The sequence below is a fragment of the Chiloscyllium punctatum genome, unplaced genomic scaffold, assembly GCF_047496795.1.
Source record: "Chiloscyllium punctatum isolate Juve2018m unplaced genomic scaffold, sChiPun1.3 scaffold_81, whole genome shotgun sequence".
Taxonomy (NCBI): Eukaryota; Metazoa; Chordata; class Chondrichthyes; order Orectolobiformes; family Hemiscylliidae; genus Chiloscyllium; species Chiloscyllium punctatum.
The window spans coordinates 62,026-88,278 of NW_027309815.1; the positions used below are offsets into that span (position 1 = coordinate 62,026).

At 42.8% G+C, this 26,253-nt stretch overlaps 1 long non-coding RNA gene and 1 pseudogene across 9 annotated transcripts in view; both read left to right on the top strand.

The window, feature by feature from the left end:
• The first annotated feature begins 1,544 nt into the window (after positions 1 to 1,544).
• LOC140471416 (cyclic AMP-responsive element-binding protein 1 pseudogene) lies at positions 1,545 to 4,661 on the top strand (annotated as a pseudogene).
• Positions 4,662 to 13,587: 8,926 nt separating this feature from the next.
• The window catches only part of LOC140471414 (uncharacterized), a 55,575-nt gene continuing 42,909 nt past the window's right edge, over positions 13,588 to 26,253 (top strand). For 2 of the 9 annotated variants that reach the window (XR_011957008.1, XR_011957010.1), the window contains exons 1-5: positions 13,602 to 13,652; positions 14,291 to 14,398; positions 17,134 to 17,216; positions 20,373 to 20,459; positions 24,190 to 24,294. This is a non-coding gene — a long non-coding RNA (uncharacterized lncRNA). Of the gene's footprint in view, positions 13,653 to 14,290; positions 14,399 to 17,133; positions 17,217 to 19,316; positions 19,419 to 20,372; positions 20,460 to 21,371; positions 21,572 to 24,189; positions 24,295 to 26,253 lie in introns of those variants that run through there. The other 7 variants (XR_011957009.1, XR_011957012.1, XR_011957011.1 and 4 more) reach the window with 7 other exon arrangements.

Consider the following 26,253-nt stretch of genomic DNA (forward strand, 5'->3'; position numbering starts at 1 on the left):
CACATTGGCATGGGCAATAAACAAATAAATAACTAATGCCTGTACAAATGGTACAGCTATTATCGTAGGTGATTTTAATCTACATGTAGATTGGTCAAACCAGCTCAGTCAAGGTAGCCTTGAGGAGTTCACTAAGTGTATTCATGATAGTTTTATTGAACAGTATGAAATGGAACTGACAAGGGAGCAAGCTATCCAAGATCTGGCCCCTGTGCAATGAGGCAGGAATAATTAATGACTTCAGAGTTAGGGATCCCCTGGGAAGAAGCGATCACCGTATGGTTGAATTAGAATACCGATGGAGAGTGTGAAGATAAAATCTAATAACTGAGTCCTGTGCTTGAACACCTGGAACTACAATTGAATGAGAGAGAATCTGGATAAAGTAGACTGTAAACAAAAAATTTATGGTGGGAAGTTGATGAGCAGTGGAAGATTTTCAAAGACAATTTACAAAGTGCTCAGCAAAGATATATTCCAGTGAAACGGAAGGACTGGATGAAAAGGTATACTCGGCAATGGGTATCTAAGGAAAGTGATCTAATTAGACCCGAAGAACATCAGACATAGGAGTGGAAGTAAGGCCATTTGGCCCATCAAGTCCACTCCGCCATTTAATCATGGCTGATGGGCATTTCAACTCCACTCACCCGCATTCTCCCCATAGCCCTTAATTCCTTGTGACATCAAGAATATATCAATCTCTGCCTTGAAGACATTTAGCATCCCAGTATCCACTGCACTCCATGTCAATGAATTCCACAGGCCCACAACTCTCTGGCTGAAGAAATGTCTCCGCATTTCTGTTCTGAATTTACCCCCGCTAATTGTAAGGTTGTGCCCACCAGTCCTAATCTCCTCACCTAACGGAAACAATTTCCTAGCATCCACCCTTTCCAAAACATGTATTATCTTGAAAGTTTCTATTAGATCTCCCCTTAACCTTCTAAACTCCAATGAATATAATCCCAGGATCCTCAGCCTTTCCTCGTATGTTAGACCTCCCATTCCAGGGATCATCCATGTGAATCTCTGCTGGACATGCTCCAGTGCCAGTATGTCCTTCCTGAGGTATGGGGACCAAAACTGGACACAGTACACCAAATGGCGCCGAACCAGAGCTTTGTAAAGTCTCAGTAGCGCATCGCTGCTTTTGTATTCCAACCCTCTTGAGATAAATGACAACATTGCATTCGCTTTCTTAATCATGGACTCAACCTGCATGTTTACCTTTAGAGAAGCCTCGACAAGCACTCCCAGATCCCTTTGTACTTTGGCTTTATGAATTTTCTCACCGTTTACAAGGTAGTCCATGCTTGTATTCTTTTTTTCCAAAGTGCAAGACCTCGCATTTGCTCACATTGAATTTCATCAGCCATTTCCTGGACCACTCTCCCAAACTGTCTAGATCATTCTGCAGCCTCCCCACTTCCTCAGTACTACCTGCCTGTCCACCTAACTTCGTATCATTGGCAAACTTCGCTAGAATGCCCCAAGTCCCTTTATCCGAATAATTAATATATAACATGACCACGCAGGTAACCATGCCTGGGATCCAATCAACGACATGTCCAGCAGTAACTTCAGTGCATTTGCTGAATGGGCAGACTGTTAAAGTGCAAGGAGTTATCGAAGCAGCTCAGTCCTCAGTCATACAGTCCCCTCAAGTTCAGACTGTTCAGATCTCTACTATATCTGAATGTGAGGACTCCCAGGAATCTGTGGATAGCATGACTGACTCTCAGAAACATAGAGAAATTCTATCGAGACGGCCTTCATTCAGGAAAATCCTGAATGAACTTTCTTCTGATCCCCCGGTATGCCAAGAAATTGATGAGGAAAAATCAGAAGAAGAGTCTGTCTCAACTGTTACTACAATGACGATGCAGACACCCATCTATCAGACTATCAGCAGTCAATACATTGCTATCACACAGCGGGGGAGTAATTCAGCTGGCCAACAATGGTTCAGATGGAGTGCAAGGACTGCAGACACTAACAACGACCAACGCAGCTACAGCCAAGGTTGGAGCAGCCATTGTACTGTATGCACAAGCCCTGATGGACAGCAAATCTTTGTTGAAAATGTGTTGCTGGAAAAGCGCAGCAGGTCAGGTAGCATCCAAGGAACAGGAGAATCGACGTTTCGGGCATAAGCCCTTCTGTGCCAGGCAGCCAAGTGCTTGTACGAGGTGCTGCTGAAGATGTCCAAAACTATAAGATCCGTACAACTCCTAACTCCACTGCTGGCCAGGGAATGGTTATGGCATCTTCACCAGTCCTGCAAAGCCAGTCCCAGAATGCTGAAGAAACCACTCATAAATGTGAAATCTGCCTCATGAAAAACAGGGAAGCAGCTCGAGAGTGCCGTCGCAAGAAGAAAGAGTATGTGAAATGCTTGTAGAATCGGGTTGCTATTCTGGAAAATCAAATTGAAAGAGAAGGTGTACAAAGTGGCCAAAAACAGCGTGAAACTAGAACTGGGAAAACGTTAAAGGTCAACTGAAAGCCACAAAAGAGCTATAAAGAAAACTAATATAGAACATGAGAAAAATAAACTAGCACAGACTATAAAGACAGAGAGCAAAAGTTTATATAAATATATATAATGAGAAAAGAGTGGCTAAATTAAATGTTGGTCCTTTGGAAAATGAGAAGAAGCATTTAGTTATGGGATATCACAGTGGAGGATGCTAATATCTTTCCAGTAACTAGCAAAGAGACAAAGGTAGGTGAGGATTTGGAAACTATCATTATTATGGAACAGCTAGTTTTAGACTGTTTGGAGGTAATTGAGCTAATGATAGAAAAGTCTTCTGACCCTGATGGAATGCCTCCCAGGGTACGAAAAGAGATGCCAGGAAAAATAGCAAATGCACTGGCAGTAATCTTCTAAAATTCACTGGACTCTGTGGCAGTCCCAGCAGACTGGAAAACAGCAAAAGTTACACCACTGTTTTAAAAAGGAGGTGGACAAAAAGTGGGGAATTATATACCAGTTAGTTTATTCTCTGTAGTGGGAAAGATGCTTGGGTCTATTATCAAGGAAGAAATAACAGAGAATTTCAATAGAAATTGTCCCATTGTACAGATGCAGTATGGGTTCATGAAGGGCAGGTCATGCTTGACCAATCTTTTGGAATTCTATGAAGACATTTCAAGCAAGGTGGACAACGGGGACCCAGTGGATGTGGTGTACCTGGATTTCCAAAAGACCATCAACAAGGTGCTGTGCAAGAAGCTGTTGCACAATATAAGGGTGCATGGCATTAGCGGTAGAATATTAGCATGGATAGAAGATTGGTAAACTAATAGGAAGCAAACCGTTGGGGACAAATGAGTATTATTCTGGCTGACAATCATTGACAAGTCGTGTGCCTCAGGAATCAGTGTTGGGACTGCAATTATTTACAACTGATACAGATGATTTGGAGTTGGAACTACATGTAGGGTGTCAAAGTTTGCATGTGACACTAAGATGATTAGCAGGACAAAGTGAGCGGAGGACTGTGAAACTTTGCAGAGCAACGTAGATACATTGAGTGGGTAATGGTCTGTCAAATTAAGTAGAATGATTGTAAATATAAAATTTATACTCTTTTTTTGTAGTAACATTTAAAAATAAAATAACTTGAATGTTTAAAAAGTTGCATCATTTGCTTTGCAGAGTGACCTGAGCATCCTTCTGCATGAAGGTTGGTCACCAGGTACAACAATCAGTTCAGAAAGCAAATGGAATTTTGTCCTTCGTTGCTGAAAGGAATGTGTTTAAAGGCAGAGGTTATGTTCCAGCTGTATTTGAGTGCTGGTGAGGCCACACCTGGAGTACTGCATGTAGTTTTTGTCTTCTTACTTGAGAAAGGATGTACCGACACTAGAAGTGGTGCAGAGGAGGTTAACTAGGTTGATTCCGGAGTTGAGGGGTTTAGTTTAAGAGAGACTGAGTAGATTGGGATTATATTCATCAGAATTCAGAAGAATGGAAAACATATAAAATAATTAATGCAATGGATAAAACAGAAGTAGAGAGATGTTTCGATTGGCAGGTGAAGCCAGGACAAGAGGGCATCACCTCAAAATTAGAGGCAGCAAATTTAAGACTGAATTGAGCTGGAACTTCTTGACCTCTATGGAATTCATTGCCCAGGGAAGTAGTTGATGCTAGTTCAGAAAACGTTTTTAAAGCTACGTTAGATTTTTAAAAACGTAATTAATTAATGGACACGGTGAGAACGTAGGTAAATGGTTCTGTGTCCACGAAATGATCAGCCATGATCTTATTGAATGGTAGAGCAGGCTCGAAGGGCAGGACGGCCTTCTACTGTTCCTACTTCTTACGTTATCTCTCCCTCATTCGTGACTTGGAGGTGTTGGATTGGGATGGACAAAAGTAAAATTCACAGAACACCAGGTTATTGGTCAACAATATTCTTTGGAAGCACTAGATTTGCTGGTTCTTCATCAGGTGGTTTTGAGATGGTGTTGTGTCATTTTTAACTCTTGTAATTCATGAACAGCAACAAAAGCCACGAAGCAATCCGCATGTTCCAGCCAACAATGGGCCCCGGGTGATTGATGTCAGAGGCGGACCAATGGAAAGGCAGAGACAGCGCTGGAGGACCTGCGAGGCAGTTGGTCCTCCGATCAATCAGGATGAATGAGGGGGCGGGACTAGACTATACCACGTGATCATCCTCGCAATCGGTTCGGGATGTGTGGACGGAGAGCCGTTGGTAAAGATAGAAATAAACAGCAGCAAGCGGGAGGGAAATGGTGTTGGTATGGGTTGAGAGGGTTCATAGTCATTTGGTGCACATCGGAAAATAAAAATTTGAAACTTAGTCCCGTTTTTGCAGTAAACGGGACAATGCCTCATCTCGCGATTGACTCGAGTAAGCGCCACCATCTTTATTCGGGGCAACGATTAACTGGACTCGTGCAGCCGCCAGCTTTGTAGGGGGCAAAGTTCAGCGGGACGCATGTGCAGCCTTCTCTGGTAGAGAGACAAAGGAAAGGATTGACACAGAGCATATTCACACACAGAGAAATGGATCTTTTTCTGGATTTGTTTTGTCATTCGTTTAAATGATTTCGATGTGAACAGAGGCGGTATAGTTAGTAAGTTTGCAGGTGACACCAAAATTGGAGGTATTGTGGACAGTGATAACGGGTATTTCAGAGTACAATGGGATATTGATCGGATGGAACAGTGGGCTAGGAGTGGCAGATAGGGTTTAATTTAGATAAATGTGAGGTGCTGCATTTTAGAAAAGCAAATCAGAGCAGGACTCACACATTGAATTGTAAGGTCATGGAGAGTCTTGCTGAACAAAGAGACCTTGGAATGCAGGTTCATAGTTCCTTGAAAGTAGCGTCGCAGGTCGATAGGATAGCGAAAAAGGCATTTCGTATGCTTCCCATTATTGGTCAGAGCATTGAGTAAAGGAGCTGGACAGGACATTGGTTAGGTCACTTTTGGAATATTGTGTGCGGTTCTGGTCTCCCTCCTTTCAGAAGGAGGCACTGAAACTTGAAAGGTTTGAGAATTGATTTTCAAGGATGTTGCCAGCGTTGGAGGATTTGAGTTGCAGGGAGAGGCATGATAGGCTGGGGCCATTTTCGCTGCAGTGTTATAGGCTGAGGTGTGATGTTTTAGAAGCTTACAAAAATCGTGAGATATGGATACCGTAACTAGACAAGGGTTGGTGGAGCATAGAACTAGAGGATAGAGGTTTAGGATGGGGGGTGGGGGGGAATTTAAAAGGAGCCTAAAGGGCAACTAAAATTGTAACATTTCAAAGGCATTTGAATAGGAAGTGTTCAGAGGGATGTTGGCCAAGTGCTGGCAAATGCGAATACGTTAGGTTAGAATACTTGGTTGGCACAGATGGGTTGGACTGAAGAGTCTGTTTCTGTGCTAGACATCTCTGACTGTGGGATCATAAAAGTGAACATTGCTCTGATTCATCTCTGGGCTCTTTGATGTCCACTTGTTTGTTAGCTTCCTTAGTCTCTCGTGTGTATTTTTGTTCTGTGTAGTATTTTACTATTACGTTCACAGACCTCTTTGTAAATGAATTGTCCACTGCTGCCCGGCTCCTGACCATATGCCCCATTATCAGGTTATTTTTTCCACAATATCTTTGACAGTCAAGAGTTCTTTTTTCCAATAAGTGAGTGGATTTTCCTTCCATTTCTGACAGTCAAATTCTGCACCATTTTCATTCCCTATAATTCATATTGCACTCCCTGAAACATCATGTGTATTTCTCCTTCCACAGATACCAGTGATCAAGGCCAAAGCTCTCTTGCCTGTTGAGAAGGTGATGTTTGACTTATTTGTACTGCTGCAGTTTGTATGGTGAAGGTGCTCCCACGACGTGGTTGGGTAGGAGATATTACAGATTATTCACTCAGAGATAGTGAAGAGTAGAAGATATCTGTACAAATCAACACATTTTTAATTTCACAAAAATATTGAGAACTTTTGACATAAGACCACAGATGGAGAATATTATATCCGGTGACCAAAACCATTACCAAATAAGCAATTTTTCAGGAATGACTTCAAGGAAGAAAGCAGATCTTAGATGGTAGGAATTCCAGACCATTTTGCCTTGGAATCTATAGAAACAGTCACACAGCTGAACCCAAAAATAAACACATCATTGAGAGTCTGAACTAAAATGAGTTGTTGAGATGTGAAAGGGTGTGTGGTGCAGGAAGATAGGAATGATTACAGCCAGGAATTAAGTCAAGGGTGTGAAAGTAAATTGCTGTTGCTTATAAATGGGAGCATTTTGATGGATCAGCAAGTTCTGGTACAAGTGAACACTTGGGCGGTAGAGTTCTCAATATTCTGAAGATTATAGGGAGGGTGATTGTGGGATGCTGGTCAGGAGTGGGTTTAGATAATGAAAGAGAGTTTCAGTAAATGAGCTAGGACTGTGGTGAGGTCAGGTGATATCAATGAAGTCGAAATAGTGGTCTTGGAGTGGGACTGTGCTGTTTCCCTCAGCTGTGGTATTCAGCTGTTTGTCAGTTTGTGAATCAAGTCTGTTACAAGCTCAGAAGCTGATTGGCCCTGGCAGAACCCAAACTGGGTGTCACTGAGCAGGTTATTGTGAGCATGTGCTTGACAGCACTATCGATGACAACTTCCAACACTTCACTGCTGAGGGAGTGTGGACTGATGGAGGGAAATTGGCTGGGTTGAATGTGTCCTGCGTTTTTGTGTTGAACAACACTACTGACATTTGGAAATGTTTCCCAGATGCCAGTGCTGGAGCACAACTTGTCTTGGTGGGCAGCAAGTTCTGGAGGAGAAAGTGAGGACTGCAGGTGCTGGAGATCAGAGCTGAAAATGTGTTGCTGGAAAAGAGCAGCAGGTCAGGCAGCATTCAGGAACTCATTCCTGAAGAAGGGCTCATGCCCAAAACATCGATTCTCCTCCTCCTTGGATGCTGCCTGACCTGCTGTGCTTTTCCAGCTACACATTTACAGCAAGTTCTGGAGCACAGCCATCAGTATTATTGCCACAATGCGGCAGGGCCCATAGCCTTTACACTACTTGTCAATTTCTTGATCTGATTTGAAATGAGTTTTCAACCACTTCAATTCACATCTGTGAAGTCAGGGACCAATAGAGAAGGCTCATCCACTTGGCACTGCTGGCTGAAGATTGCTGCAAATGCTGTTGTCTTATCTGTTGCATGAATGTGTGAGGCTCCTCCATTAGTAAGGGTAGGGATATTGTGATGCTTCCTGCAGTGAGTTGTTTAATTGTCCATCACCATTCCTGACTAGGTGTGGCAGAACTCAGATCTGATCCATTGGTTGTTTGATCACATAGTTCTATTTGGTGTTGCTTGCACTGTAGCTTCACCAGGTTGGCACCACATTTTTAGGTATGCCTGGTATTGCTCCTGGCATGCCCTGCGGAACTCTCCATTGAACCAGGGTTGATTCCCCTGACTTGATGTTAATGGTTGAGTGGGGGATATACCAGGCCATGAGATTTCAGATTGGGCTGGAGTACAGTTCTGCTGCTGCTGTTGGACCACAGTGAGACAGAAGTTGCAGGGTCAAGAGGGCTGATTGTGTGGTTGTATTTTCCAGTGCACGAGAAAATACAATGTGGTCCATCCAGTTTCATTTCTTTGTTGAGTCTGTGCAGTGACTAATACAATGAGTGATTTGGTGGGCCACTGTCAGGAATGCAACTTTAAAAAAAAAAGGATTTGTAATTTACACATGAAAGAAGTGAAACTATCATGGTATTCGAACAAATGAAAGACTGAACAGACAATCAAGTATTTTTCAATGGATAATTTCAGTTACATCACACTGTAAATGTTTGCTACCAATTCCGTGCCTTAGAATTGTGCCCTCCACAATCACCTGATGAAGGAGCGGTGCTCTGAAAGCTAGTGTGCTTCCAAATAAACCTGATGGACTATAACCTGGTGTTGTGTGATTATTAATTGAGAATATTACAGCACTACTAACAGGGCTGCATGTAAACAAGCTCAGCCCAGTTAATCAATACATTCGGAAGGATTTCCTCCAAGTTTGATTACACAATATTAGGCAAAACCGTCAACTTCAACCTGCAATGTTGCTCTTAACAAAAACTTCAGGCTGACACAAAGCTCCCCAACCCACTGCAATGTGGTAACCGGGCCCGGCCCAGGAATTGGAACTGGGACATTTGTGGACTGTGATCTCAAAGGAAGGGAGCAAACACAATTCTGACAGGTTAGTCCTCAAAGATGAGTAGCAAGTTTGAGACAAGGCAGGTGGTATGCCTTCTTACACTTAGTAAAGTTGCATTTCTTATTTACAGTCGTGTTTTGCAAAATATAAAAAACCAGTTTGTTTTCCGTGGTTAGGGAGTTTTATCCTCGTTGGTCACAGTTGCAGCCCCTCGCTCCCCAAGTCAAATCACAGGATCTATAAAAAAAAAATAAACTGTACGTGCTGGAGATCTCAACCACAGAAACAAAGTGCTGGAGAAACTCAGCAGTTCTGAGGGTATCTGTGAAGTGAAAAAAATGTTACATTTGAAGTTCACTGACTCTTCATCTGAACGGACAAAAGGTCATGAGACTTGGAGCTTACACTGTTTTATTCCCCTCAGAGATGCTGCTGGACCTGATGTTCTCCAGCACTGTGCTTTCTATAGTGAACTTTATTTACAAAACAGATTGGAAAAATACTAATCTCCAAAAGTGAAAGGTTCATTGCAAACATGAGCATAGTTTCTACACTTGAGTTACACAAGCACGTCTCGGTTTAAAAACAAGATTTAACTCACAATAATATTCCATCTCAAAATTAGCCAAGTTACACCAGTAATAAAGCTCCTCCACCCAATGAGGCACTTCAGCACAACATCCTGCAGTGTTACACACAGCCACCTTTACCAAAGAATGATCACATGTCACAAAATTGAAGGCCAAGAGCATGTCTCTTTAAAGGAGCTGAAGTCAAACTCAATTTTTGGAAGGGTTTTTATTAAGCCTGATCGAACATTTAAATCTCAGAGCATAATCTTTCCTTTTTTAAACAAAGTGTGTGGGAAACATCCCACATCTTGCTAAAGGTTCAGATCAGTCTGATACATAGAGCCAACGTTCAAGCAAACATCACACTTTCCATTCACTTCTACAAAGGGCTGACATCACATTTCTTCAGGATTTAAAGTATTTTATAAATTGTTTGTAAGCTCATTTGTCACGTTAAAGAACTGGATAATGAATGCCATTGTATTCAATAAGAGTGAAGCCTGTGACAGCAGATTTATCTTTGGAGGGTAGTGTATGTGCTTTCTAAGTTCTGGGAGCACTTTGGGAGACTGCTCCCAGATGGTGTTAGTGAGCATATCTGGAATGCACTGTTTAGATTTGGGAATCCTTGGGAGACAATCTGTGGTCTCACTAATACTTGGCTTGTGTTGTTGGTGTACAGTAAGCAATTCATAAAGTTACTTATGTATTGTTGTTGACTACCTGAATGGTATTCAAATCTGCCAGGTTGCCTTCAATAGTGTAAATGCATCTATTGTAAATGTTTTACAATATTCCAGAACTGCCCAGTGCTTGGCAAATTCAGGGGGGACAAAAAATCACATTGAGTAATTTGAAATTAAGAATCCAAGAGGATGTAACCACTGAAGTATTCAATTCAAATAGTTAAATGGAGTGCTCACATTTAAAATACCTGTTATCCATAGGAATGGATGGACTGACAGAATTGGGACCAAATTCCTGGCTGGGGAGTGTGAAATGTGCTTTGATAAAGTCACCTGCATTTACCAACAATAATTTGGCAAGCTCGGAAATTTAAAAAACAATACGAGCTTCATTGCTGCTCCAGTCGGGTCACAAACTCTGTGAAAAAAATAACAATGTTCAGGTTTATTGCATACACTCTGAAACACGTGTTCCTTCTACAGATCCTGCAAGTTTCCCCAATGAGCATAGTCCATCCAAATGATGTTCCTAACTTTGGCCAACTCATTTCTTTCTGAGCCTCTATAACCTGAAGAGTGACCAGAAGCAATTACTCCACATATGTGGGAACATTACCGACGAGGATTTTTTCCTTCAGAATTGACTTCCATATATTCAGTGCCCAGAACAGATAAAAAGCTTGTTACCTTTTATAGAGCAATGATTCAGTGGGAGTAAAACGCCAACCTTTTCTTGCTTAACAATCACGCTACCTAAATTTTAAACGTGAACACTTCTTAATAGTTCACCAGATCCTAATGAAATATTTTGTGCGAACAAATCACATGATACATATTTATTCAGATAACAAAACAAGTTTGTTCATTGAAGAACCCAGAGGAAAAGGTCATGAAACAATGTGAGTTTGATATACCTCAATCATCATTTCAAGTGCATTCTCTGCATAAATTCTCCTTTTCCTCCTCGAAGTATTTAACTTCTTGAATAATTGTGAGAATGAAGTCGCAGTTGTACAACACAAAATCTGACCCTTCAGTCCAACTTGACCATGCTGACCAGATATCCAAAATTAATCTAGTCCCATTTGTCAGCATTTGTTCCATATCCATCTTAAACCCTTTCTACTGATTATCAGTTTATTTTACTTTATCAGCACTTGAAATACTGACATTATTTTCTCCCAACATTGGTTAAAGAAATCATAAGTTCATTCATCCAAGTTAATTTTGTAATCTTTCACAAAGAAACAAGTGAGAACATCATATAGCTGAGTGCAAAACAAAATACTGCAGCTGCGTGATATCTGGGAACACTGTAAAGGTGAGGCACTGATACTGCACAAGTTTGTCAGCACGGTTTCAATTACTAGAATAATTTAGACTTCACATAGTTAAGGTAAATGTGCGATATCTGAATTTCATGAATTGGTTCCTATTGCACTTTTGAGAAGATTAAACCAAGAATAATTTTTGTTGATCAAAGGAGAAAGTGATGACCAAAGAAGCTGGACATTAGAGTCGGAAAGTGTCATGCTGGAAAAGCACAGCAAGTCAGGCAGCATCCGAGAAGCAGGAGAGTTGATGTTTCGGTCATAAGCCCTTCATCAGGAATCATAGGCTTCAGAAAAATAACTGGCATAGACTTATGCCAATACATTTGTAGAAGGGTCAGATTAGAGACTAATTTCAGATTTGGTACCATTCAGTGCAACATTTCAGTATGATACTTACATATGTTCCTAAAAGAGAAGTTGTCTAAAATTACAAGCTCTAGAATGATTACACGATTAAACCTGGAAATAAAGCTGGTGAACAAGAATGGCAAAGTGAAGTCCCATCAGTATCGCCTCGGGCAGTGTCAAGTAAGAATTTGACAACAGAGTTGCCACTTTGGTGTAACCTGCAGTCTGGCCAAAATGCAGCAAAAATCTGTTCAATTTCATCTGCAAACTATTGAATGCAAATCCTCCTTGCACACTAATGAGGCAGCATTTTGGGATGTCATTTTTAAAATATATTATTTTCAAAGTTCCTCACAATTAAGAGTGATCACTTGGTGCTGTCTGCATAACACAGTATGAAAAGGAACTAACAAAAAAAATTATAACCCCAATTCAGAGTCACTAATTCATTGATATTGCATGGGTCCAGCATTTGTAAGTAATCAGTTTTTAAAAATAAATACAGATACATTTACTAACTATATTGGAGAACAGTCAAATTTCTTACTGAACAGAGACAGGATTGGACAGAGTCTGCATGGATTTAAGAGAGGGGAATCGTACTTAGCACATTTACTGAAATAATCTACAGAGTCAAATATTAAAGAAAGAAATTGCAGGATATTTAGAAAAGCTTATCATTAAACATGGTAGACTGGGTTTTGTGAAAGAGAAACTATATTTGACAAATTTATGACAGTTCATTGAGGAGAGAACAAGCAGGACTGAAAAAGGGCAATCCAATGATGCTCTGTATTTGGATTTTAAAAATGTAAATGATAAGGTGCTACATAAAAGTTAATTGCACAATTTAGGAGCTCATGGTATCAGCGTAATGTATTAGTATGGACTGAGGATTGGTTAACCACACTGGCTGTTGCTGAGTCCTCACTTGGAGTACTGTATACAATGTTAGCTCCCATATTTAATAAAGAATAAACTAACATCGGAGACCATTCAAAAAAGATTCACTTAGCTGCTTTGAGGACGAAAGGGTTGGCCTATCAAGAATAGATAAGCAGAAGTGATCTTATGGAAACAAGATTCTGAGGAGCTTGACAGGGTAGATGTTGACTAGATCTTTTAGCACCAGTGAAGTCTCAAACCAGGGGACATTACATAAGGGAACATTCATTTTAGGAAAAGTAAAGATTTTTTTTCTCAGATAATGGCTAGAATTTTCTCGCCCAAAAACTTGTGAAAGTTAAATGTGGGAGGGGAATGGTTGGGTTACTCTTTGGAGGGTTGTTCTGGCTTGTTGGGCTGAAGGGCCTGTTTCCACATAGTAGGGAATCTGTGATTCTATCTCAAATTATTTTAAAAGAGGGCAGATATACTTTTGAAATATTGAGCAGTTGAGGGCTATGCGGATCAAGCATAAAAGAAGTGTTGAGGTCTGGGTTGGCCAAGCCATGATCTGATAGAATGGGGGAACAAGCTGAAGGGAATGAATGCCCTACGCCTGCTCCTTGAGGCTCCGTTTCATGTTTTTTTTGTTTTCAAAGAAGAGTGTGATACAATGTGCTAAAGAAGATGTTGTGAAAAGCAGTGAAAATGAGTTGTTTATGTACTGATTCAGATGGCATTGATTCATCAATTACAGCTATACAGTCATGAGTAGGAAGGCAATTCCCTCCATGAATAAAGGAAATCTACTGCAGAGCTCACACAAAGGGAATTCTGACCCTCAGTAAACTCTCCCATTACATTACCCAACATATTAGTTAAGCAGGACGCACTGCGCATGCTCTAGCCAACAAATGACCCGCGGGTGATTGATGTCAGTACTGGACCAATGAAAGGTCGGTGGGCGGATCTGGAGGACCTAGGGGAGGTTGGTCCTCCAACCAATCAAAGTGAATGAAGGGCGGAGCTAATCTAAACCATGTGATCACCCTTGCGCGCGGCGCAGAGTCGCTGTAATGAATGCTCGGGAAGTTATGGAGAGAAAGGATACGGTAAGGAAAGAAATAAACAGGGAAATGGGATAAAAACTGTGTTGCTATGAGCGGAGAAGTTTTACAAACAAATTGTGCACGACGGAAAACATAAATTTGAACGTCCCAGTCCCGTGTTTGCAGTAAATAGAGAGTTGCCTCAGCGCGGCTGCAGGTCTGAGTGAGCGCCGCCATCTTTATTCGGGACAACGATTCACTGGACACGTTCGGAGCCGCCATCTTTGTAGGGGGCAAGGTGCAGCCAGGCGCATGTGCAGCCTTTTGTCTAGTACAGAGTCATTGGGATCATAGCAGCCAATACTGCTCTGATTCACCTCTGGGCTCCCTCATAACCACTTTGTCAGATCTAGCTTCCTCAATCTCGAACCATGGGTGTATTTTTGGTCTGTTTACTCCTGTATTATTACTTTTATAGACCCTTTGTAAATGAGTTTTTCACTGCAGCCCAGCCCCTGACCATGTACTGCTCTATTATCAGATTACTTTTTTCTTGAATACTTTTGACAGTCAAGAATTCTTTTTTCCAACAAGCAAGTGTATTTTCCTTCCATTTCTGAATATCAAATTCTGTACCATTTTCATTCCCTGTAATCCATTTTGCTCTCCCTGAAACATCAACTGTGTTTCTCCTTCCACAGAAACCAGTGATTAATGCCAAAGCCCTGTTGCTTGTGGAGAGGGTGATGTTTGACTTTCTTGTACAGCTGCAGTTTGTGTGGTGAAGGTGCTCCTTACAATGTGGTTGGGTAAGTGGCATTATCGATTATTCACTCAGCAACAGTGATGATTTGAAAATAATGTCCAAATCAACAACAGTTTGTATTTTTATTATCATGCTTATAATTTCACAAAAATGTTATTGAGAACTTTAGACATTACGCCAGAGATGGAGATATTAGGTCAGGTGACCAAAAGCACTGTCAAAAAGCAGATTTTGAGGGATGTCTTAAAGGTGGAAAGCAGACCTGAGAGGTTTTGGCTGCAAATTTCAGACCATGCTGCTTCAGCAACTGTAGAAACAGCCACACAGGTGAAGTAATGAATTAACAAATGGTTGGGAGTCTCGAAGAAAATAGGTTGTCGAGGTCTCAAAGTGTGTGTGGTGCAGGGAGCTAGGGATTATCACAGCCAGGAATTAAATCAAGGGTGAGAATTTTAAATTGAGGGATATTGGCCAGGTGAGACTAGATTGGGTTGGGGTATCTGGTCGGCATGGATGGGTTGGACCGAAGGGTCTGTTTCCTTGCAGTACCTCTCTATGGCTGTATGTTGATTATAATTAGGAGCCTTTTGATAAATCAACAAGCAGAAATTTAGACTTTCTTGATATTACAGTGAGGTTGAATGTGGGAAGCTGGCCCTGAGTGTGTTTGGAAAATGAAGTCTGGAGATAACACAAGGTGGATGAGAGTTTTAGTAAATGAGCTGAGATGAGGGTGGAATCAGCTAGAATTAGTGATCTTGGAGTGGGACTGGGCTGTCACCCTCACCTCGCCTCTGGGATTCAGCTGGTGGCCAGATTGTGAATCAGGGCGGTAACACAATCGGGAACTGAGTGGCCCTGGTGGAGCCTAAATGAGTGTCGCTCAGCTGGCTGTGGCTGAGCAGCTGCTGCTTGGTTGCCCTGTTGATGACTACTTTCATCACTTTACTGCTGATCGAGTGTGGACTGATAGAGGGAAATTGGCTGGGTTGGATTGCCCTGTGTTTTTGTGTTGAACATCCCTGGGCAATGTTCCACATTGTAGATAGGTGCCAGTGCTGGAGGGGTACGTGACTTGGTGGGTGGCAAGTTCTGGAGCACAAGCCATCAGTATTATTGCCAGAATATTTGCAGGGCCCGTAACCATTGCACTACTTAACCATTTCTTGATGTTATTCAAACTGAATCGAACTGGCTGAAAATTCACATCTGTGATGTTAGAAACCACTGGAGAAGGCTGAGATGGATCATCCCACTTTGCACTTCTGGCTGAAGATTGCTGCAAATGCTGTCATCTTATCTGGTGCATGGGTGTGTGAGGCCCCTCCATCAGTAAGGGTGGGGATATCTGTGATGCTTCCTCCAGTGAGTTGTTTAATTGTCCATCACCGTTCACAACTGGGTGTGGCAGAATTGCAGAGCTCTGATCTGTTCCATTGGATGTAGGATCACTTAGCTCTATCATTTGCTGCTGATGCTGTTTGATGTGCAGATAGTCCTGTTTGATAGCTTCAACAGGTTGGCACTTCATTTTTAGGTCTGCCTGGTGCTGCTCATGGCATGCCCTCCTTTCCTGTACATTGTGATGGGTGAGTGCAGGATTTACAAAGCCATGAGATTACAGATTACAGTTCTGCTGCTGTTGATGTCCAATAGTGCCTCAGAGAAACCCAGTTTGAGATCGTCCATCTCTTCGAAGTCTGTCCCATTTAGAACGGTGATAGTGTCATTCAACACAATGGAGGTTTTTCTCAACTTTAAGCCAAGTCTTGTGTCTCCAAAAGGAATGTGTGATGGTCGCGCTTACTGATACTGTCATGGCCAGATGTATCTGCCGCTGGTCAATTCATAACAATGAGATCACTCTTGTTTTTCTCTCTTGTTGGTTCCCTCCCCACCCGCTGCAGACTCAGTTGAGCAGCTATATCCTTTAGGACCTGCAGCTCAGTCAGTAATTCTGTTGCAGAGCTAGTCTCGATTGTGGATATAGAAATCCTGTACCCAGAGTACGTTTGACTGCATTTTATTGCCTCAGTGCTTCCTCCAAATGTTGTTCAACATGAAGCAGAACTGATCCATCAGCCAAGAGAGGACGGGACGTGGTAATCAGCAGGAGCCATGAGATTTCCTGGTCTCCGGAGTCAATGCTGTATACTCCCAGGGCAAATCCTCCCTGTCTGTACACCACTGTGCCACCACCTCTGCCTGGTCTGTCCTGCCAGTGGGACAGGACATATCCAGAGATTTCAGGAGAAAGTGAAGACTGCAGATGCTGGAGATCAGAGTCAAGAGTCTGGTGCTGGAAAAGCGCAACAGGTCAGGCTGATGAAGGGCTTAGGCTCGAAACGTCGATTCTCCTTCTCCTCGGATGCTGCCTGACTGTTGTGCTTTTCCAGCACCACACTCTCGATATCTAGGGATGGTGATGGTGGTGTCTGGTTATCTTTGTCAGGGATGATTCCATGTGTATGACTATGTCAGGCTGTACCTTGACTAGTCTGTGAGACAGCTCGGCACATTTTGGCACCAAAAACCATATGTTAGTGAGGAGGACGTTGCACCGTCGAGAGGGCTGATTCTGTGGTTGTATTTTCTGGTGCTGTGTTAGTTGCCAACTGGTCCATCCAGTTTCATTCCTGTGTTGAGACTTTGCAGTGATCAGTACAGTGAGTAGCTGGCTGGGCCGCTGTCAGGTTGGCAGGATTTGTTTCGCCATTGACAATGGTTTCATGGAGATCAGGAGATTCCTAATACGTTGTTTTTTTTTCTTGAATTCAGATTCCACCATCTGCCAAGATGGGATTCGAATCAGGACTTCAGTCGTTTGTTTTAATATTCTGGATAAAACCTAAATACATCAGGTTTGTTCACTCATTTTAAATATCACTAACCCTGGTTTTGTTTCTTTGTGAAACACTGCCCATCATCCTGTCTCCTCCATCCTCCCCTCCAACAACGAGTGAGGAGCACATGGAGTTTCTCTGTCACTAAGACTGAGATAATCCGATCTGCTGCTTCTCTCCCTCCCACTAGCCCACTGAGTCAAACTGCCTCACGTGGTGTTCCTGGTTTTTGTCCGAAACCTACATCTTTCTCCAGTGTCTTGTCAAGCCTTATCAGAGCTCACCTTGACCCTTTACCCTAATCTCGCTAAACTCCCTTTCCAACTCTCTTTCCTCTGCTGCCGCCTCATCACTCCCCTTTGCCAATTCATAGATATTGTTCCTTGTTCTGTCTGTTGGTCTTTTTTTGGTTATGTCCTTCTCTCCCATTCTGTGAAAAACTAATATTTGACCTCACCATTGTTGGAAAATCCTGCTCCATCTCCACTCTCCTTTTCCTTTCTGAATTCCTTGCATTTGGTGTCCCTTAACGATCTATCCTTGGTCTCTCCTGTATCTCACGTACATTGTGCCAGGAGGTGATATCATCCAAAAACACTGTGTTAGGTTTGACATGTACACGGACGATGCCCAGCTCGCCCTCCCCATCATCCCTCTCCATTACTCCACTGTTACTCAGTTATCAAACTGCTTATCACATTCCCACTACTGAATTAGCTGCAGTTTCCTCCAATGAAACATTGTCATGGTTAAACCCATTGCCTTACCTTTACCTTTCTGCTGAGCCCCTCCCACCCACTGGGAACTCTCTGAGGCAGAACGACACTCTTCACAATATTGCTGTTATATCTGACCTCAAGGTGACCTTCTGATCAGACATCCACACAATCACAACACCAGGAATTCCAATCTCTTAAACGTTGCTTTTCTCCGCCTCACCCCAGCTCCATTGCTACTGAAACCCCTTACCCGCGTCTGTGTCACCTTAAACTTGAATCCAAAACAGAACCCTTGATTCCGTGACTCATAATCTGGTTTCAGACTCCCCTCTCAGTATTTACCCTCAGACACATCCCCTCTGTATTTATCCTGTCAAACCCCTTCAGAATCCCATCTGTCTCAATGAGATCACCTCTCTTTCTCCAAAATCCAGTGAGTAGAGTCCCAACCTTTTCAGCCTTTATTTAAAAGATAATCCCTCCAAACCAGGGATCATCTCATTGAATCTTCCCTGAAATGCCTCCAATAACGTGACACATTTCCTTATCTAAAGGGACCAAAACTGCTCTCATTACTGCAGATATGGTGGTCTCACCAGCACTTCCACACATTACTCTCAGGTAGAGACTCCAAACTCTAATACTGAAAAACTTTGAAACAAAACATTCGATTCCCCTTCCTGATTCCCTATTGTAACTGTGTGGTAGCTTTCTGTGTTTCCTGAACAATTACCCCTGGTCCCTTTGTTGTGCAGCTTTCTACAGTTTCCACCATTTAAATAGTACTTTGTTCTTTTATTATCTCCTCCAAAATGATCAATTTCCTATTTTTCCCAAGTTACACCCCATCTGGCAATTTGTTGCCTCTTTCTCCTGTGCATCTCTCTATTTTCATAACCCTCTTAGACCTCTACAGTTATGCCTTTTCTAGGAGATATCCCCCCTTCCCATTCTTCCAAACATTTACTGGGAGCACTGGGCAGTGGGAAGCAGACAGAGTTGCTATCTTTTTAGGGATACGCTTTGGAGTGATTGGGAGGATCTTCCTACCCATTGGTCAGGATGGAGACAACGTGCCCATCGTTAGGCATTAGCCTTTCACACCCGTGTCTTATTGATGAGGCAGAGCGGCAGCACGGAATGAAAGAAAAGAAAGTCATTCTTGTTCCCCATATCTCCCTGATGCTTGGATGATTTTCTCCAATGTGTCAAAGAACTGCTGTGTTCAGTCACATGAGATCTCAAGTTGGAATCTCCTAGAAACCCACAGATTTCCCTCTGAGTTGACTGCTGATGTCCTCAAGGGTAATATGTACAGTAATCCTGGGCCACGAGGAGGGGATGGTGTGAGTTTCTAACTTGAACTGATAGTGATAGATTTTATAAACTTGTATTACAGGATATTACAGGTGGACATTCAGATGGTAATCTCAGTAAATATTCTGCTAAACTCTAATTGAATTACTCAGTATATCAGGACATGGATATTCGCATTGTGTGTGTGAGTATTGTGTTCCAGATCAATCCCATTTGCTGCTTTAAGATTCTCCTTTGAATCATCGCATTCTCTCAAAAGGTCTCCCCAAACCTTCAATGTGTCATGTAATCCTTTTATGCTGACCTGATGAGTGTAAGGCTTATTATTCGAATGTGTAATTTTTGTATAAGGATGCCTCAGAGAGGGAGCACAATATTCTTAAAGGGGAGAATAACCATTTTGAGGAGAGGCTGTTGTTTATTGGTATCAATGACATAGGAATAGAAGAGTTCACATTATTGGATCATTGGAATCTCTTGTGGGGTAGAATTGCCCTCCATCAGAAGGATGGATTGTACTGGCACTGGAAGGGAACAGTGGCTAGTGCTATTCAGGAGGCATTAACCCAGTGAAGGAATGTGGGTAAACCTAGAGAGAGAGTGAGGGAAGAGCTCAGTCTGACGCTGGTACAGTTCAGACGTCAAACAGTCAAGGCAGACAAGGGCAAGGCACAGAATGAGCAGTTTCACTGCATTTATTTCAATGGAGGAGGCCTGATAGGTCGGGCAGAGGAGCTCAGGGTATGGTTTTGAACATCGCACTGGGATATTATAGCAATTACAGAGGCATGACTTAATGATGGATAGGACCAGCAGCTTAATGTTCCACTGTATAGATGCTATAGCAAAGATAGAAAGGGGGCAACAGAGCAGGGGGAGAGGTATATTTGATAAGGGATAACATTACAGCTGGGCTTCAAGAGGGTATTCCTGGGAGTACATCCAGGCAGGTTATACAGGTGGAACTGAGAAATAAGAAAGGGATGATCTCCTTATTGGGATGGTACTATTGACCCCCCCCCCCCCCTTCCCCAATAGTCAGCAGGGAGTTGAGAAGCAAATTTACTAAGAGATCACTTATCCGTAAGAACAGTATGGTTGTTTCCAAGACTTGACCTTCTTTGCTATTCATTCACAGGATGAGGGTGTCACTGGCTGGGCCCAAAGGGCAGTAAAGAGTCAACCACATTGCTGTGGGTCTGGAGTCACATGTAGGCCAGACCAGGTAAGGATGGCAGATTCCTTGCCTGAAGGATATTAGTGAATCTGATGAGTTTTGCTTTTCGCAATAATCAACAATGGATTCATGGTCTTTAATAGATTCTTAATTCCAAATTTTTATTGAATTCACAGTCCACTGTCTGCTGTGATGGGATCCAAACCCTGGGCCCCAGAACATTATCTGGGTGTCTGGATTATCCATCTAGTGATAATCTCACTCGGTCATTTGGCAGGGTGAGTGACTGAGGTATCCGTGGGGCAGCACATCAGCACCAAAGATCCCATGGTCTCTGTGGAAGATAGAAAGGGCTGGGGAGGGAGATATATCCCTGGTGGTGGGGTCTGACTGTAGGTAGCGGACATAGCAGAGGTTACTGGAGATTAGTGGGTGGCAGGTGAGGAGTGGGGGATTATATTCTTATTGTTGTTGGAGGGGTGGGGGGGGGGGGAAGTTGGAGGTACAGGAAGTGGAGGATATGCGTTGGAGTGCATTGTTGATCAAGTGGGAGGGAAATGCGGTCCTTGAAAGAGGAAACCTTTCTGGGATGTCCTGGAGTGGAATTGCTTCTCCTGGGAGCAGATATGGCAGAGGCGGCGGAATTGAGAGTGCAGGATCACATTTTTACAGGAATATACTCGAGGGTAATCAGGAGAGCAAAAAGGGGACTTGAAATATCTCTAGGACATAGTTTAAGGAGAATCCAAAGAGATTCTACAAATAATTTAAGGATAAAATAATAACCAGACACAGAATAGGACCCCTTAAAGATCAACAAGACCATCTATGGAGCAACAGGAGGTGGGAGAAATACTATGCTATTCTATTCTAGAGAGTTTGGAGAAATAAATAGTGATAATTTGAAAAGTGTCTATATTACAGAGGAGGAAGTACTGGATGTCTTAAACAGTAGCAAGGTGGATAAATCCCTGGGACCTGATCAGGTGTATTCCAGAAATTTGTGGAAAGCTAGGAAGGTGTTGGCAGTGCCCCTCCCTAAGGTATTTATATCATTGTTTGTGACAGGTGAGGTGCTGGAAGATGGGTGCCATTATTTTAAAAAGGTGGTAAGGAAAGGCCAGGGAACAAGAGAACAGTCAACCTAACGTCCGTGGTAGGTAAGTTGTTGGAAGGGATTCTGAGGGACTGGATTTACATGTATCTGGAAAGACGAGGATTGATTAGGGCTCGTCAACATGGCTTTGTGTGTGGGAAATTCTCTCTCTCTAACTTGATTGAGTTTCTTTGAAGATGTGACAAAGATGATTAATGAAGGCAGACTGTGGACGTTGTCTATATGGACACTGAACGATGTTCCACATAGCAGACTGGTTAGCAAAGTTAGATAACATGGAATGTTGGGAGAACTAGCCATTTGGATACAAAACTGGCTTGAAGGTAGGAGGCAGAGGGTGGTGATGGAGGGTTGCTTTGCGGACTGGAGGCCTGTGAGCAGCATTGTCCTGTAGGAATGGGTATTAGGTCCTTAAATAAATGACTTGGATGTGAATGTATGAGATATGATCAGTGGGTTTACAGAAGACACCAAAATTGGAGGTGTAGTGGACAATGAAGCAGGTTAGTTCAGAATGCAACAGGCTCTTGACCAGATGGGCCATTGGAGCGAGGAATGGCAGACTGGGCTCAATTTAGACAAATGTAAGCTGTTGGATTTTGGAAAGGCAAGTCAGGGCAGGACTTGTACACTTAATGGTAAAGTCCTTGGGAATGTTGCTGAACATAGAGACCATGGAGTGCAGGTTCATTGTTCCTTGAAAGTAGAGTCGAAGGTAGGCAGACTAGTGAAGGTGGTGTTTGTTCTGCTTATATTTATTGGTCAATGCATTGAGTTCAGAAGCTGGGACGTCAAATTCTGGTTGGACAGGACATTGATTAAGCCATTTCAGGAATTATGTTTTAAGTTCGAAATTCCCTGTTCTGGAAAGGATGTTGTGAATCTTGAAAGAGTTCAGACAAGATTTTCAAAGACTTTGCTCGGGTTGGAGGATTTGGGCTACAGGGAGAGGGTGAATAGGCCAGGGTTAATTTCCCTGGAGAGGCAAAGACTGAGAGGTGACTTCATGGAGATCGATAAAGTCATGAAGGGCATGGATAAGGTGAACAGCCAGGGTCTTTTCCCCCCAGTTAGGTGGGTTCAAAACAAGATCACATGGACTAAAGTTGAGAGGGCAAGGATTTAAAATGGATCGAAGGGGCAAAGTTTTCAAGCTGTGTGTGGTGTATGTGTGGAATGAGCTGCCGGATGAAGTAGTGGAGGCTGATACAATTACAACATTTGAAAGGCATCCGATTGGGTACGTGAATAGGAAGAGTTTCCAATGATACGGACCAATAGCTGGCAAATGGGACTCCGTTTGTTGAGGATTCCTCGTTGTCATGGACAAATTGGACCAAAGGTCTGTTTCTGTGCTGTACATCTCTATGACACTAATAAATGAAAATAAGATGTGTTCCTCTTTTGTGGAGAGGTAGCAGAAGCACAGATAATTGTCCTTGGAGCTGAGAAGGTTAAGCAGTGATTTTGACCAGGTGCAAATTTGTTTCTAGGATATCTAATCTGCAGAGTGAGGGGAATTGTTAACAATGTCACAATTTTAGTAACTGTTTTCAGGTAATTGGCAAATAATGTGAATATGTGAACATTATTTTATTCAGTAAGTTCTGAGTATCTGGAACAGTCTGAATGGCAGCTGGACACAGACTCAGCAGTTATTCATAAACAGATTTGGAATTTTACTTTTTAAGGGAAGATTTGGGGGGCTATGGGCAAAGGGGAAGGGAATTGGGACAGATTTGCAGCATCTCCAGAGGAAGAGGGTACATCCCAAATGGGCTGAATAGCCCCAGCCCCTGTGCTCTGTGATACTGCCCCCATTGACTGTGAATGTTGAAGCTCATCCCAGGGCAGAGAGAGGGAGGATCCCACCACTCACCTCACAATGGGCCCCGAATGATTGATATCAGTGCAGGCCAATAGGGGGCAGAGGGCAGTACTGGAGGACCAGTTCGTACCAGTTTGTCCTCCAACCAATCGGAGTGAATGAGGGCATCCTCAAGGCTGGAACTAAAGAAAGGCACATATCGCAGAGATCTGAGAAACTGGAGGACATGAGATAGGGAGCGTTCTGTGGCTGGTGAAGAATTATATAAATAAGGAAGAGTTGTGAGGCTGGATGAAGTGACAGTGATCGGGAGAGTTGAGGATGGAGGAATTTAGAGTTAGTGAGGATTAGAGTCATAATGTTATACAGCAAGGAAACAGGCCCTGTGGTCCAACCAGTCCATGCCGACCATAATTCCAAACTGAACTAATTGTACCTGCCTCCGCTTGGTCCACATCCATCCAAATATTTCCTAGTTATGTACTTATCTGAATGTCTTTTAAATATTGTAATTGTATTCACAGCTACCACTTCCTCTGGAAGTTCATTTCACATGTATAATTTTTTTAAAAACCCTAATGTCTTTTCTGAAATCTTTCTAATTTCTTCTCAAAATGAATGCAGCACAGTTTTGAATCCCCCCCCTCCCCCCCAGCAAAACACTTTCTGATTTTGTCAACCTGTAATAAGGTGACCCCTCAACCTCGTGCACGCCAGTGAAAAAAATTCCCAGCCTATCCAGCCTCTCCTTAGAACACAATCCCTCCATTCATGGCAACATCCTGGTAAATCTCTTCTGAACCTGCTCCAATTTAATATCCTTCCTATAACAGCACAACCAGAACTGGACAGAGTATTCCAGAAGAGGCCTCCCCAACGTCCTGTACATCCTCAACATAACGTCCCAACTCCTGGACTCAAAGGTCTGAACGATGAAGGTAAGTGTGCTAAGCACTTTCTTAACCACTCTGTCTACATGTAACACAAATTTCAAAGACCTGAAGCCCTCGGTCGCTTTGTTCCCATATCACTACTCAAGGCTCTACTTTTATTGAGTGTAAGTCCTGCCCTCGTTTGTTTTGTCAAGAATATTTTGCATTTATTCCAATCAAAAAAATTTTTTGAGTATAAAGGCAGTAGGAGTATAATTAAAAGAGAAATCAGGAGTCAAAAAAGGGCCGTGAGATAGCTTTGGCAAATAGGGTTAAGGATAATCCGAAGGGCTTTTGTAAATACATGGAAAAAAAAAGGCTAACTAGGGAGAAAATAGAGACCCTCAAAGATCAGCAAGGCAGCCATTGTGTGGAGCTGCAGGCGATGGGTGAGATAGGAAACAAGTATTTTGCATTAGTGTTTACTGTGAAGAAGTACATGGGAGATATAGAATGTGGGGAAATAAATGGTGTCATCTTGAAAAATGTCCATATTACAGAGGAGGAGGTGGTGCTGGATCGGTGGCTAAGGAGCTGGTGCAGGGGAAAAGGATTCACGTTTTTTGGATCATTATGATCTCCTCTGGAGTAGAGTTGACCTGCATAAGAAGGATGGATTGTACCTCAATTGGAAGGTGTCTAATATCTAGGCAGGGAGACTGGCTGGTGATACTCGGGAGGCATTAAACCAGTGAGGGAGTGGGTATAAACCCAAGAAGGTAGTGAGAATAGAGGTATGTCTGAGGCTGGTACAGTTCAGAAGTCAAATAGTCAAGGCAGGCAAGGGCAAGGAACAGAATGAAGACGGACTGAGCAGTTGCACTGCATTTACTTCAATAGAAGATGCCTGACAGGGAAAGCAGATGAGCTCAGGGTGTGGTTTTGAACATGGCACTGGGATATTATAGCAATTACAGAGGCATCACTCAGGGATGGATAGGCCTGGCAGCTTAATGTTCCAAGGTATAGATGCTATAGCAAGGATAGGAAGGGGGACAAGAGAGGAGGGGGAGTGGCATTTTTGATTCGAAATAGCATTATGTTTTTGCTTAGGGAGGATATTCCTGGGAGTATGGTCAGTGAAGTTATTTAGGTGGAACTGGGAAATGAGAATGGGATGATCACCTTATTGGGGTTTTCTGCATGGATTTCGTCTGGGCCCTCTGGTTTCCTCCCACAGTCCAAAGATGTGCAGGTTGGGTGGATTATCCAGGCTGAATTGCCCGTAATGTTCAGGGATGTGCAGGCTCTGGGAAATGCAATGTTACAGGGGCAGGTTAAGAGGCTTTCAGGGTCAGTATCAATGTGATGGGCTGAATGACCTGTTTCCACACTGTTGGGATTCTCTGATAATTCTATTTTTAAAATATTTACAGAAAATAATAGACCAGATCGAAAAGTTAAGGTTCTGAATTGGACAAAGGCCAATTTTGATGGCACAAGGCAAGAACGTTCATCTGGCCCCTCCAGCCTGCTCTGCCATTCAATAAGATCAGGGCTGATCTTTTCATGGCCTCAGCTCCACATTCCTGCTCTCTCACCATAACCCTTAATTCCTTTCCTGTTCACAAATCTACATTTTGCCTTAAAAGCATTCAAGTTGATAACGTCAAATGCTGCACTCGGCAGGGAATTCCACAGATTCACAACCCTTTAGCTGAAGAAGCTCCTCCTGAACTCAGTCCTAAATCTGCTCCCCCTTATTTTGAGGTAATGCTCTGTAGTTTGAACCGACCCCAGTGGAAATAGCCTCCCTGCTTCTATCTTATCTACTCTCTTCATAATTTTATTTTTTCCTATCCAACCTCCCATTCCTCTAAATTACAATGACTATAGAACCAGTTTTCTCAATCTCTCCACATACACCAACCCTCTCAACTCCCAACTCAAACTAGTGAACCTCCTGTGCCAGTGCATCCTTGCTAATGTAAGGGGACCAAACCTGGACACAGTACTCCAGGTGTG